The sequence below is a fragment of the Ambystoma mexicanum genome, chromosome 10, assembly GCF_040938575.1.
Source record: "Ambystoma mexicanum isolate Mex_15411 chromosome 10, UKY_AmexF1_1, whole genome shotgun sequence".
NCBI classification, from domain to species: Eukaryota; Metazoa; Chordata; class Amphibia; order Caudata; family Ambystomatidae; genus Ambystoma; species Ambystoma mexicanum.
Genome location: NC_090932.1, coordinates 1,356,441,991 through 1,356,455,396, shown reverse-complemented (window position 1 = coordinate 1,356,455,396; position 13,406 = coordinate 1,356,441,991). Strand labels below are relative to the sequence as shown.

Genomic DNA, 13,406 nt, shown 5'->3' with positions numbered 1-13,406 from the left:
TGGAAAGAGAAATCACAAAAACTCTCTCCCCTCCACCATTTCCAGGCCAGGTAGAGGTGGTATTTGATGGGATTTGCGAGAGGAAAGAATCTGGACAAAACATTCCACAATCCAATGAAGTAGCTGAAATAGCAATTGAGGATTTTCACAAGGGGAAAGTAGCTACACCTGCGGAAATATCAGCAGGTAAGGACACTAGCTCCACACAGGGAAAGGAGATAACAAAGTCAAACCAACTGTCAACCAATCCCCTTGTAGACGCGATAGGAAATCAGAAGGCGTAACAGAGGATGAGGCCCTCGGAATAGTTCCTAAAGATGGAATAGGAGTGGATCTTAGTGATTCAATAATTCAAGAAAGCCTGGATATGAGTCTAGAAAACCCTACAAGATCATTAGCGGCTCAACTCAGTCCTGGCGTGACCAGTATTGTAAACAGCCAGCAAACAGTAGATAAAGCTGACAAATGGGACGTGCTGGAATTGGGACTTATTGAAGACGCTCTGCTGGATTCGATCAAGCAGAATAAAAATACTGACCTCAGAAGGACTTCAATGATAATGCAAGACCCAATAGACATTTTTCAACTAAATAGGGAAGAAAGGACTAGTCCCACATTGAGGAAATACACCACAGCAGCGAGCCCAACAAAGGAGATGGGGAATCGAACTGAAAAGCCCCTAAAGGAAGTAAATAAAGGAATTCTTACCGATAACCACGACACAGGATCCATTAATTCCCGCCTGGGAGGGCGGAGGCCGTTAGAAAGATTGAATAATAACTGTATAGCAGACACTGCACCGGCTAGCTTGAGTAATCTTAGCCTGGCAGATAAAATCATGCAAGACATCACTATAATAACGGATAAAATAGGAAGAGAAAAAAGAAGGAGTTTCTGCCTGATCAATGAAAAAATGGCTGCTTTGGATAAAGAACAATTTGAGAATACCGTCATACCTCCTTTTGGCCTTCAAGAAAGTATGACAGCCCTGAAAGGAACTCACTTGCCACTTAGGGACGACAGAAATAAAACTTTGCCAGTGGCGAGGATGAACGAAGACATGGAAAAGGTTGAAGTAAGAAAGGATCACATGGGAAGTAATCTAGCCAGCCGTTTAAACTGGGAAGAAGAAAACAGGCCTATAGGAGAAAAATGGGACAAACAGTTTCTAGAGATTATAACTGAGGCCTGCAAAACTGAAAGAGAAAAAGATTTGAACCATATTGAAAAAGTGGTTATGTCCTCGCTAACCATAACATTAGCCCCTTTTCTTAAGCTCTATGAGGAACTTAAAGACTCTGTTCAAGAGGTAACCATCAGCAACACTCAAATAAAAGAGTATCATGTTAAAATGACCTCGGCCCTACAGAGCTTAAATGAAAGAACAAACAAAGAAGCCGAATTAACTCAAATTTGGCAATCTCGCCTCAGTGACCTAGCTAGACGTGATGCAACTGATAAATCTGTATTAATGGAAGCTGTCCTGGAAGACTGTAAATGGATGAGAAGCACCCATCAACTTAACAACCAAAGGCATAAGGAGGACTGTCCTGACACAAAGCCTAAAGAAAGCAAGGGACCAATGAAATTGAAAAAGGACACAACTAACCTCCCGAATCAAAAGGTACAACAACAGGAAGAGGTGATTGTGATCCCGTCCGGGATAAAGGAGACTAACAAGCTGAACTCTGCAAATTTAGAACGATCTTCTTTTGCAATATTTGCAGTGGCGACACCGAAGGATCCGAATCAACGAAATGGTAAAGAGATTACGAATGTATTGAATGAAAAAGGGAAAAAACCCAAAAATGAATCCCTCAAACGTAAAGTAAATGGTTCAAGAGCCTTTTTGAGAAATCTAAGAACTCCACCAAGAAGAGAAAACACAAATTGTGCCAAGAAACCTAGAAGAGAGATGAGTATGAGTCGACATATAGGGACCGAGGGACTAAAAAATCAAGAAAGGGAGTTAAGGGAAGAAAGCAAGGAAGATCCAGAGCAGCAAGCGAATTTGAGTGACCTCATTGAGCTGATGGAATCTGATAATGAGAAGGAAGACTGGGATAGCCTAAGTATCTCGGATTGGCAAACTTTAGATAATTGGGATACAGTAGACCTAACCAAAAAATCTAAGGAAGACCTGAAGTCAAAGCCCCACAAGAAAAATGCCCAAGAAAATATCAGGGAAATAGAAAGAAGACCTGGTACAAATGAAATTGAATTGGACTCTGACCAGGAACCTATCAGATTTAAGACATTGGAACAAAAAAGAAAAGAAATGGTGAAGGGAGGGAGGATGGAAATAAAAAACGAAGACAACATTTGTCTTAAAGAATCAACTGATAAGGAAAAAAAAAAGGTCACTGAAGTCAAGAAAAGGAAAGTACTACCGTTAGGATCACCCCTGAAGAAAACCATCTCATACAAAGGATATTATCTAAAATTAGAAACAGCTGAAAATGGACCAAGAAGGGTGATCTTAAATAGAAGGTATGTGGTGGAGCTATGCAAGCAAGCCCTGTCACCAAGGACGATATCAACGGAAGACATAAAAATAGTGGAATTCCCAAAGGAACACAGGCTGGACCAAGTTATCCTACACTTGTCATCTAAAAATATAAAGCAGAAACTATTGGATGCAGTAGACACTTTAAGAAAAAGAGGGTTCCGACTGGAGGACTTAGACGAGGAGCCTAGACAATTAAAGGAAAAAGCCCATACAGAACAAAGAAAAAAGACTATAAAGGAAATCGCAGTAAGACCAAGATCAATAACTCCGAGGAAGAACTCGAAGAAAAATAATGGAAAAAGTAAAAATGAGAAAGAGTCTCAGGAGGAAGCGTCTTTATTAAGTAAAAAAAATAAAGAGATATTGAAAACCCTGAGATTCACAGTGGATAACTCGGAAAATTCAAAGAGGGATAAGAACAAACCCACTAAAGTAAACAACCAGGGAAAGGAATGGGCCTGGATGGCTAATGCTTTGATTTCCAAGAAGAAACAATAGAGTACGGAGAATGAGCAGACCCGGATCCTATGTGCATCATGGAACACAAGAGGTTTCAAACATCTGCTCTCTAGTAAATGCGATTTCCTGACCCAATATGACTTTATCTCAATACAAGAATCATGGCTACGTAAATCCCCTATATGCGAGGGCTATGAGGTATACATAAACCCGGCTAGGAAGGGACCAAAGGGAAGACCGTTTGGAGGCCTCATGATTCTTAAGAAACTAGAATGTCCACTAAAAGTAATGGAACATCTTACGCCAAACCCCTATGTCCAAATCCTGAAAGTGACATCCGAAGTGGAATCCCCGAAAATCCCGAAACAAATGGTCCTGATCAATATCTACTGGAGTGAGAATATGCAGGGACAGACGAATTTTTTAACGTCAATCACGGAGGTAATTGATCAATCCATGATGGAGGGAAATGGCCAGCTGATAATATTAAATGGCGATTTAAATATCAAAATCCTAGACAAAAATGGTAAGATCAAAGCTACTGAACAACTGCTAGGAAAGGAAAAAATATGGATGCAAGAAATGAGAATCCGAGAGATGAAGATGTTAAATGGCCAGACTAAGGGAGATCTTCAAGGGGCCAATACTTGGTACAGTGGGAAATCAGGTGCTTGCTTAGACTATTGCTTTGTGGGAGGAAATACACTGGAGCGGATACTCTCCTTCACAATAATAAAACAAACTAGCAGTGATCACCGTCTGTTAGCAACCGAAATCGTATGGGAAATAAAATCTAACAGAGGAATTGAAAGAACAATGGAAACTGAGGTTATAGGAAGAAGAAATCGTCTGAGAATTAAAAATCGGGCTATCCCGAATCTAGTACTAGGATACAAAAAAGCGATAAACATCAAGGAAGATCTAGTTGACTACAAATGGCTGTTGGAAGCCCATGAGATTAAGTATGATCCAACTAAAAAAAAGAACACTAAAATAAAACATACGTATGATGAACAACTTGTGTTAAGAAGGAAACAATATAGGTCAGAATTGAGACGCATAAAAAAGATAAACAGCTCAGAAAGACACGATCTCCTGAGAAAATGTCAACAAACATATAAAAATTGGCTGAGACAAACTCGGCATCTAAGACTGCAGAGAGACGCGGAAAAAATGATAGCAGCCATATCGACAAACAATGCTAGAAGTACCTGGGATTTACTTAACGACAGAGAGCACAATCAATCTGCCGTAGGCATTAATCAGGTCTCAGAAGATAAATGGGTCGAACACTACACTACTCTTTATGAAGCGGAAAGTGGGGGAAAAGTTATCAAAGAGATCTCGGACTCAACTCCATGGGCCTTGAACTTTGATAAGGATGATATCCGAACCCTGATAAAAAAACTTAGCACCTCAAGAGCAGCCGGCCCAGACGGCATTTCAAACAAATTACTAAAAGAAAACTGTGAGGCCTGGACGGAGCTAATATACGCATTATTTCAACAAATCACGAAAACCAAACAAATACCAGCTACTTGGAGGGAGGCTTATATAGTACCGATATATAAGAAGGGAGACCGCGAAAACCCTAGGAATTATAGGCCCATAGCACTCCTAGACTCAATTGGCAAGCTATTTGCGTCACTATTACTGAGAGATCTAAAAAAATGGGCCACCGAGGCAAAAATTCTTGACGAAAGACAAACAGCCTTTGTAAGTGGAGTTGGCACCGCCTTGAATCTATTTTTGATCAACTTGTTGAAGGCAAAGACATTAGCCGGGAAAAAAAAGCTCTATCTTGCATTTATTGACCTCGAACAAGACTTCGATGGAATCAATAGAGAGCTCTTGTGGTTAAAAATGAGAAATTGGGGATGCCCTAAAGATCTACTTGAAGCTATCAAAACATTGTATACTGATACCTCAATTCAAGTCCAAATTACAAGCAATGGGGGACTTTCGAGGAGGATTAAAACCTTTAGAGGAATCAAGCAGGGCTGTGCACTAGCCCCATTCCTCTTTGTCCTATATATGGCAGATATTAACATAGCTCAGGAGAAGATTCGCGCATTTCCACCGACAATAAATGGAAAAGAAATATCTTGGATGCTGTACGCCGATGATGCGGTATTCATCGACCAAACACCAATAGGTCTACAACGACGGATTGAGTCCTTTAACAACTATTTAAAAGAAAATAGCATGAAGATGAATATTAAAAAATCCATGATCTTAACAATGAAGTCAAGCCGGGGCAGGAGACAGTCCGGTAAAACAATACGATGGTCACTAGAGAACCAGAACTTAGAAGAAGTTGAAACGACACTTTATCTGGGGATAATGATAAACAAAAACAGCAACGAACAGGCGCACTACTGTTTGATCCGGGAAAAACTAATGGCCCTAACAAATCAAGGGATTTGCCTACATCGCAGATATGGGAAGTTTTCTTTAATTCCAATTATAACTTTCTACAAGCAAAAAGTGATGGTGGTCATCACTTACGGCTCGGAAGCCCTCGTAGCCCTTAGATGGGAGGTTTGGAATCTCTGTGAAGCGTTTTTTTGGCGGAAAATTTTGCGCCTTCCAACCTCATTACCAGTGGAGCTCATCAGAACCGAGCTCAGACTCCAATCAATAAACTCGGTCGTACTCTGGAAAACCTTATCATTGTATAGAAAGTGCATTTTGGATACACCACCAAAACCATTTGAAATTTTAGCCCAGACGAACATCCGGAATGAAGACAAAATGCTTAATGATTGGAAAAGCAGATGCAAGGCTCAGTTGGAACAATTAAATCTTGAGGAGGATACCCTAAAGAATAACCCGGACAAAGCAAAAAGAGTTATTCGGGAAAAGGACTGGGAGGAAACCCAGGAACAAAGACTGAGAAGAAATCTATGCTATAACATCATCTGGGAAAAAAAAGGCTTGAATATCCTACCGCCATATCTGTTGAAATTTCCAATTGAACGCTACCGAGATTTGCTGCTGCGTTGCAGACTTAATATTTGGAATAGCAGAGAAGTGAAATGGAAAAGAAGACAAATTGACAGAACAGCTGCATACTGTCGGTTCTGCAAACGGAAGGACCAACTGGAAACGATTAGACATGTTATGTTAACCTGCCCAGCTTTAAAAGGCAAAAGAGAGATCTATATGGGAAGTTACACAATAAATATCACCGAGGAGACTGAAGAAAATTATTGGGAAAGAATCCTCACTGCGGAAAAAATTGGCAAAACTCTAGATGCATTGAAATTTGTTGAGATGTTAAACTTGAACCAAGAGGAATAAGAATCTGATCTGTAAGAGAACACTACGAGAAGCCCTAGATACTCAAGTACTGAATTACTTTGATTGCCCATATCTTGAATAAATGAGGCTGTGGATCATAAGATAAAGTAGAAATTAAGTCAATAACGGGACAATTTATGCCTGATGACAATTGGATCTAGGGAAGTTTTAACAAAGTTTTAACAAAGGAACATTGTTTAAACTAAAGGAATAAGGATGTAATGTTAAAGGTTTAACTATACTTAACCAATAAAAAAAAAAAAAAAAAAAAAAAATTGGTATATCGGAACGTTCTCTTGGAATTAGATGAATTTAACAAGAGGGGATTCGATATACTAAATTTTGGAGATGGAAATATGCAATCGGAATTTTCTAATTTCACCCAAGCCCAAAGATCGGGAGGCGGGGGTGATCTAGAGCAACAAAAAAAAAAAAAAAAAAAAAAAAAAAAAAAAAAAAAGAGTCCGAGATCCTCCAGGAGCACGACTCAAGCTGGAGATGGCTAGCCTCGAGCCTGAGAGACTCTATCGCCCGACTGCAAAATCTGAAACAGTAACATTAGCAGTAAGCACCCATGTTTCTATTCTCTCCTGGAATTCAAGAGGGAGCTCTCATTTGTCGTCTTGTATGGAATTATGCAACTACTTGAGAACAAAGAATATTATTTGCATACAGGAAACCTGGATGACTTCGCCCACTCAGATAGATGGTTTTGAATGCCATCACCTCCTTGCCTCCCAAGGGAGCTTAGGCCGTCCTAAGGGGGGACTCCTATTAGCAATAAAGTTAGACATGGGTATCAATATTGCTGAAACTTTCATCATTCCCCTTGTGGGATTGGGTGCTATCCTAAAGCTTGAAAACTTTCATCACATACTAATTTGGAACATATATTGGTCATCTGGAATAAACATTTTTGAAATTACTACAAAAATGGAAGAAATAATGGAGAAATACCTCTACATTTATCCAGGTATTCAATTTGTAATAATGGGGGACCTGAACACCAATTTATTATCGGAGATAAATGAAATCTTCCCCCCATTGAACCCTTCACTCCTCCTCACAATGATGGATCAAGGAGAAACTCAGGATATTTATTTGCAAAACTTGTCACACAAAAAACTAGATCGTATGGGCTGGTCTACTTTTTTTAAAAATTGGGGACTAAGATCCGCTCACCTAATCCTGAACTCAGATGTCCCATATATAACCTGGACATCAGGGGCTAAGTCCTCCCCGATTGACTATATATATATGTTTCCACGGAGGTTTTCTGCCTGATTGAAAGCTTTGCATTAACTCCATCCTCTAAAAGTGATCATAAGATGCTGGAATTGAATCTTTCCATCAATATAAGAAATCCTGAACCCCTGAAGAGGCTTCAGGATTTGCTTATAAATAATGGGAGTAATAGGATTTGTTGGCACCCGGGCAATGTCTTAAAATGTAACAACCTCTTCTATAAAGATCATACAGATTCCACCTCTGCGGAAAAAAAGGTGAGGTACACGCATGAACATTTTGGCCCATACAACAAAACATTAATTGAGAAGTCCACTAAAAAGATGGGAAACCATCCCTCCAAACAACATTTGCATAAATATGACTCTACTGTGTATTTAGCAAAAATTGAGCTACGCCGTGCTCTAAGACAAGTACATCGTCTTAACATAGAAGATGATGTCAAACAAAGGGGGATCAAAGGCCTCAAGCAAGCCTATAAGAATTGGTCTAAATCACAAACAAATTATTTCAAGAAGATAATGAGGAAATGCTGACCGCATTGAAAAATAATTCATCTAAGCACTTTTGGCAGCTTATAAACAAATCATCAAGATCTTCTCAAACCTCTAATCTGAATCCAATCAATGAGATCACATGGAAAAATCATTTTGAGAACCTATATGGTGACTCACAGGAGGTAGGTTCTTTGAGAGATAACCTTAAGATCACACCTTGGCCTGGTGACTTACAGGAGGTAGGTTCTCCGAGTGAGAACCTTAAGACCACACCTTGGCCTGGCAACTTCTCGATTAACATGATAAGGGAGAGGATAATGAGATCTAGTTCCTCCCGTGCTGCGGGACCGAACGGGTTATCAAACATTTTGTTTAAGGGGAACCCAGACATCTGGTCCAAATCACTCTTCCTACTTTTTGAAGATATAAGCCGAACTAGATGTATCCCTTTTTCTTGGAATATGAGCTATGTAATACCGATCTATAAAAAGGGAGATCGCTCCATGCCATCTAATTACCGTCCAATAGCTCTCTTGGATTCAGACTCCAAAATCTATGCAAGCCTTCTTCTACAAAGAATAGAAATTTGGGCTACAACCGAAAAGATTTATTCCTTTGCACAATTTGGCTTTAGAAAGGGGATTGGAACATTGGCGGGCGGGTTGATAATTTCACTCCTGCAAGAACTGGGATGGCAAAAAGGGGCTAGTCCGGTCTATTTGGCAAGCATGGATCTGCGTTTGACCTGGTTAATATATCAATCTTATGGAAGAAGTTGTTAGATATGCAGTTACCTCGCGAATGGTTAGCCATCTTGATCCATCTCCATGAAGGCTCTACTATTCAGATTAGGTTAAATAATGAAGGCCTTCTTTCTGCACCTATTAAGACCTCAAATGGCCTCCGTCAAGGGTGCATTTTTGCTCCAACTTTATATAATCTCTATACTTCTGACATAGGAAAGGCATTACGCCCTGCTGCCTTCATTCAACCAATACTAGAAGGCAAGAAGATGTGCTGGTGTTCATACGCAGATGACTTCCTTTTATTTGATAGGTCCCCAATAGGACTCCAGCGCCTATTGACAGCATTTGGGAAATATATGGAAGTGAATGCTTTGGTAGTGAATCCATTAAAATCGTTAATCCTATGTCTGACAGGAAAGAGAAGACCACCCTTGAAAAACTGGCGTATGGGGCTGCATAGGTTACCTATCAGAAGCTCAATGATTTATTTGGGTTTTTTGGTTAATGCAAAAAGTAACAATCTATCTATTCTCACACACTTCTTATCCAAGGCCAAAGCATGCGCGACCCAACTGCGGGTAGTTGATTTAAAATTTGGAAATTTCTCTCTTAACCCTCGTCTTAGATTCTACAAGTGCAAAGTAATCCGCAGATCATGTATGGTAGCGAAATCCCATACATAATGGGCAGACGTGATTTACATAGACTTGAGACGGTTACTCTAAGGAAAATGATGTTTTGCTTGCCCAACTGTGTCCCTATACATGCGATTCGTTATGAATTAGGACTGCAGTCATTTAAGAGTATAGTGGAATGGAAATGTCTATCTCTGTTTCGCCATCTACTAATACAAACGCAAAATAATTTGTATTATGAGTTGTCTGGCAAGTTGAAACAAGGGTATCCAAAATCCGCTTTTCTGACAAAACTTATGAATTTATCGTTAACTGCATTAAGCAGTGCTGGTGTCCCGATATCAACGCTAGTAACAAATCCAAGAAAAGTAAAACAACTCTTACAAAATGTAGATTGGGCGGAAACTATTAGAGAACTGTCCTCATACAGGTTGTATTCACATATGATCTCATACTATAAATCTCTAGGAAATATGGAACCTTATCTATACATCTTTCCTAATAGAGGTTATCGTAACATCTATATGGGATTTAGATTTAATGTCTTATCTCTGCAAGAACTAAAGGGCCTGATGTATCAATTTTGTGCAGGTTCTGTAATTCTCATGATGCAAAAGAAACTTAAGACATCTCTTATTGGAATGTCCTAAGTTAGTAGAAAAAAGACTACTCTATTTTTCTAGCTTCGTATCAGATGTAACAAAAGTAATTCCAAATCAAGTATGGAAACATATGTTATTTTATAAGAAAACATCCCTGCAGTTAGCAATTGTAAGGTTTTTGAAAACTGAATGTGGTTTATCATGAAAAATGTAAAATACTTCAGGGAAATTTTATTTTGCAGGGTTGTGTAATTGTATTGTATTTTGTTTTGTAAATGAAGTCAAATATGTCTTATTCTTTTAAAATGTGCATTTGTTATTTTATCCTTTTAATTGTTCTATTCGTTTAAAATAGTGTTTTGTAAAGGTTTTGTTTGAAAACCATATACAAATAAAGATTTATTATATTATTATATAGCACTTCCTGTTGACAATACTGCAGTTTTGCTCTGTCTGCTTTGTGCCCTTTGTTAGTGACCAATTGCAACAACGTGATGAAGTCCTCCCTGCATTACTGTTCATTAACACTGCACACCAGCAAATGAGTCTACATATTTAATGATATTACTGGGCACATGCATGTTGCCTAAATCTGCATGCAATACCCTGTTGAAAATAATGGGGACTCACAGTACCCTTGTGAGGGCCTCAGGTGCTGGAATCGCCTCCTGCCATACGTAAACGCAGTGAAGTATTGATAGTCAGGGTGCCGTGGGATGAAGAAAAACACATTTTTCAAATCAATTACCATAAACAGGACTGCTGTGGTAGGTATGTTACATAATATTTCTGCGGTGTTGGACACAACAGGGAACGCATACTGTACTATATTAGAGGATTTAAATCCTGAATCATCCACCAACTTGATTTTCTGACACGGTATATGTCTGTGTTGCAGGGATAATATGACAGCATGAAAATGCCTTGGTTTAAGAGCTGTGATGGTGTCATGTACTGCCTCCTCAGCTCTTTTGGACAATGAGTACAGTTTAACTCTGGGTAATAGAGCACCAGATTGGAGCCTAATGTGTATTGGTGCAACACTTATAAGAGCCCCACATCATGGGAGATACTTGTCCACAAATGGTTGTGCACTTGCGCTAGATCACTTTGGGCACAGGGTGAAACACTTCCTTCTAGTAGTATGGGTCATGGGCTGTGTCGGTATTGCACCATTATTTCACATGGTAGACAAACTGCCAATATTATTTTCCCATTATTGCCCCAGTCTTCGAACAAGTTACTTTTGTTCACTCCTCGTAAAGGCTGGATCAATGCACAGGACTATGCACCATTCTCCTCCTTCCCAATCTGTCCCTAGGAGGATGATCCTCTCTTTTGAGAACACAACCTCTTCGAAATCAAGCATAATGATGGTTCCCGCAACATGTACCTGGGGCTGGGTTGGTCTAAAAAAAAAACAACGAACGGCACACTCCAAGACCAGTTCGCAACATTCGGCATTGCGTTGAGCAGTACTGTAGCCCCGTACATGAACTGTTCTGGGTGTTATTGCATTCCTAGTTGTTGCTTCATTCCCCAATGTGTGTATGATCACCATTGCCCTTACGTAGCATATGCCTGGGTAGGAGCACACCACCGCTCGCTCAGTGAAGGTAATGGTAATGTTTAACTTGCTTAGCATGTCCCTCCCCAACAGGCGACAATGCTGAAAACAGCAATGGGGCTCATACCATCCCGTTAAACTACTTTGATGGGCAGTTCTTCTGTGAGTGGAACCAATTTTATGGCTCCAGAGAACCCTTGCGTGTCCATTACATCACCTGACAAAGGGAAATAACCCTCTCCAATACAAGATTTTATTGCATCAGTGTCTACCATGTCAATGAATGGCTTATTTCCCAAATTCAAGGCCACCAATGGTTCCTCTTCTGGGTCCTCAGTGACTGTTAGGACTGGGCACGCTGAGGTTTATTGTGGACGGTCCTAATCTGGATAAGAGTTTGTCCCCGGGAAGACAAAGGGATTTCCTCCAACCATACTGGCCCTTTGGTAGTGTGCCATTAGGCACTGCATTATTGTTGGGTATTTGAGGGGTCTGGGGCTGTGCGGGTATACTGCATATGCTGGTGCGCCACTGGGTGCCAGCACTTGCGAAAAACTGGGCTGGGGGAGCAGGCAGGGCCATAGGCGGTGGTGTACTGCACAGAGCTGTTGGAGGTTCGGGGCATTGAGATGTAGATACGGGGTGAGAGGGCCTTGCACGTACAGGAGCCTTTGCAGGTTGTATGCAGCCACTTGTCTGTTCCAAAATTCAAATGAGAAATGATTCATCATCCCACATGTCCAATATTGCCCTGTGTTCCCCCTCTCGGGCCCATTCTTCCAAAAAAAGAAAACCATCCTCCTCTGGGTCCTGCAAACCCCCCCCCCCTTCACCCTGCTGATAACCTCGCGGGAGCCATCCCCGATACTGTGGCTGGAGGTACTGCACTTCTTCCAGCTCTTGGCTTGCTTTCCAGCTCCCCTTCACCAAGTTCAAGACAGTTCCACAACATCTCAGGGTTCCCTTCCCTACGAAGACAACAGTTAAAAAACAGCCTCAAGGTCCCCATACTCAAGGCGACAAAGTAAACAAGGTCTTAGGTTTCCCTTCCCTAAAACGTCAGTTTGTCCAACTCGCAATTAAGTTCAGTCTCTTAATATTCAAAAACCAGTTCCAGGTCAACTTTACACTCCTTGTGTTTCAGTTCAGTTTATACAGATTTCTTTCCTCTGCTTCACTTCAGCAATCTATTTCATACATGCAGATTTGTGATCTGTAGGTTTGACTTTCACAGATAGGGTATCCTTGGTCTAGGCGCAGTTGTCGGACCACATGGTCCACCCATCACAGGTCACACAACTGGTAACCCTAGTCTTTTTTGCCCACACAAGTTCTTCTGGCACTGCACCTGTGTTCTGGTAGACATTCACTTTGCTTTCTCTCCACCAATCCTTTGGCTTTGCCACAATGTGTTTTCCCCTTTGCCATTCTCTTGTGTTCTTTCATACAGTTCACTCTGTGGTGCTCACTTTCATTCACCACATTACACTTTACAGTAACATTCATTCCTTGCCTTTCATTGAATTTCATACATTTCATTCTTTGCTGTTCAAGATCGGTTACGTGTTCTTCACACCAGCTTGCATTCCATTCATAGGTTTATCAAAGCTTTCGTTTAGTTCGGTATTCAATAGCTCTTAGTTCATATTCTTTCATTTACTGTTCAACTTGCACGTTTGTCCACTACAATCCTTCACTTTGGGTTCACTTTAGCTTGCATATCTAATTTTGTTCATTCGACAATTATTTCTGCCCTGTGAAAGCTCCCAGGAGTGCTGCAGTAAGAGTGCTTCCGTTTGTTCACTCACCGGTCCCTGGAAGCTACTCCAGATGGATTCTTTTC

General features: G+C 40.5%; 1 protein-coding gene across 1 annotated transcript in view; it reads right to left on the bottom strand.

The window, feature by feature from the left end:
- HPS4 (HPS4 biogenesis of lysosomal organelles complex 3 subunit 2) overlaps positions 1 to 13,406 on the bottom strand; it is a 951,717-nt gene that overhangs the window by 652,100 nt on the left and 286,211 nt on the right. The window lies entirely within an intron of this gene.